Below are 2,244 nucleotides of genomic sequence, written 5' to 3'. Positions count from 1 at the left end.
CTGGAATAGGTAGCCAATTTGTATCTCAAGTTTCTTGATGGCAGCATCTTGATTTTACAAGTTAGATCGCACTTTCTCTCAGAACATCTTACTATCTTGAATCTCCTTGCATATGCCTTCAAGTAGAGTCTCAATCATTGATAGTCTTTCTTCCGATGATGGAGAGTTGAGATTGGAAGGATGAGAAGGGCCATTTTGACCTTGGTATGGATGTTGAGAGGTGTTGTTGGGTGGGTGTTGGTATGACCTCTGTGTGGAGTGTTGGTGAGTTACATTGTTGTTGGGGTTATGGCGTCTCTGATCTTGGCCTTGGTCTTGTTGATTTCCCCACCCAAAGTTTGGGTGGTTCCTCCAACCAGGATTATACGTTTTAGAGTATGGGTCATGATTCTGCCTAGGTGAATTCCCAATGTAGTTGGCTTGTTCCTGATCACCCTCTGCTTCTTCATTCACTCCTTCTTGGGTTGTTGTTGAAGTGGTGATTGCTGCTACTTGATTCCTCTCCATCTTCTTGGTGAGGTAAGATAATTGCTTGGTAATCATCTTGTTTTGAGCTAGCAGTGCATCCACATTGTTCAGCTCCATCACTCCTCTAGTGTTGCCTCTTTCAGAAGCATAGAGGTAGTCATTCTCTGCTACAGTCTCAATGACATCTATGGCTTCTTTAATGGTCTTCTTCTTGTTCAGAGATCCCCCGGATGAGTGGTCTACTGCCTTCTTTGATTCATACGAAAGGCCTTCATAGAAAATGTGCAACTGCACCCATTCATTGAACATATCTGGCGGGCATCTTCTTGTCAAGTCTTTAAACCTCTCCCATGCTTCATATAGAGTCTCACCATCCTGCTGCCTGAATGTTTGTACCTCAACTCTCAACCTGTTAATCCATTGAGGAGGATAGAATCTTGTCAAGAACTTGTTCACCACATCTTCCCAGGTTGCTAAACTCTCCTTTGGAAAGGATTCCAGCCATTTAGATACTTTGTCCTTGAGCGAGAAGGGAAACAGAAGTAATCTATAGGTGTCAGGATGAACACCATTAGACTTTACAGTATCGCATATCCTCAGGAAGGTGGTTAGATGTTGATTGGGGTCTTCTTGGACACTTCCTCCGAATGAACAATTGTTCTGAACAAGGGTGATGAGCTGTGGCTTTAGTTCAAAGTTGTTGGCATGTATGGTTGGCCTTTGGATGCTACTTCCACAGTTTCTTGGGTTTGGGTTGATGTAAGAACCCAGAACTCTTCTCTCTTGTCCAGCCTGATGCGCTGGACCTTCTCTGCCATGGTTGTGAGCCTCTTCTTCATGATGGTTCTCCATATTCTCCTCCATGTCTGGTTCAAAGTACTCTTCCTCTTCCTTAGCACCAACTACTCTCTTTCCTCTTGCTTCCCTCCTTAATCTAAAGAAGGTCCTCTCAAGTTCAGAATCAAAGGAAGTTGAAGCCCCGCTTCTTCTACCTGTCATACAACCAACAAGGCAAAAGCAAGAAAGATAGATGCAGACAGTAATTTCTACAGAAATGCTGTTAGTGTGAGTGATGCAATATATCAAACAGTTAGTGGGTTAGTGACTGAATTGTAAACAACAAAGAAAATGGGTAGGGGAAAGGGGAGAAAATAGCTAAACTAAAAGTAAATTACTCAAATGAACTTAAATCAAACAAAATAAAAACAAATGCTCAATCTAGTTATCCACCTATTTAATCATTGTTGATACAAAATCAATCCCCGGCAACGGCGCCATAAACTTGATGCACGAAAACTTTTCCCTTAACAAATCTCCCTCGGCAAGTATACCGAATTGTCGTCAAGTAAAAACTCACAGTAGAGTGAGGTCGAATCCCACAGGGATTGATTGGTCAAGCAACTTTAATTGGAAGAATGTTCTAGTTGAGCTAAGCAGAAATTGAGTTGAGAATTGCAGGAAATTAAATGGCGGGAAAGTAAATAGCAGAAAATAAATGACGGGAAGTAAATTGCAGAATCTTAAATGGGGAAGGGAAGTTTAGCATGAAAGTAAATGGCATAAAGTAAAGAGAATGGGTAAGATCAGAAATGGGGAATTCATTGGGTTTAGGAGATGTTGCATTCTCCGGATCAAGTTCATTTTCATCTCTTCCTCAATCAATGCATTCATTGATCTCCTTGGCAATCTTAAGTGATTGAATTCCAATTCCTTGGTAATTCAATCTCTCAAATCAGATCAATAGCCAATTCCTTGGTCTAATTGCTCATGAGAAGA

The 2,244-nt window shown here is 41.4% G+C and overlaps 1 non-coding gene across 1 annotated transcript; it reads left to right on the top strand.

Annotated features, from left to right (window-relative positions):
* Nucleotides 1-772: 772 nt before the first annotated feature.
* On the top strand, nucleotides 773-879 carry LOC112780304 (small nucleolar RNA R71). The gene has a single exon (XR_003191150.1). It is a non-coding gene; the product is annotated as a small nucleolar RNA R71 (small nucleolar RNA).
* Nucleotides 880-2,244: the final 1,365 nt, after the last annotated feature.

The sequence above is a fragment of the Arachis hypogaea genome, chromosome 19, assembly GCF_003086295.3.
Source record: "Arachis hypogaea cultivar Tifrunner chromosome 19, arahy.Tifrunner.gnm2.J5K5, whole genome shotgun sequence".
In the NCBI taxonomy this organism is placed as follows: domain Eukaryota; kingdom Viridiplantae; phylum Streptophyta; class Magnoliopsida; order Fabales; family Fabaceae; genus Arachis; species Arachis hypogaea.
Note: the sequence above shows the minus strand (reverse complement) of the source record. Positions and strands in the feature narration are given on the sequence as shown.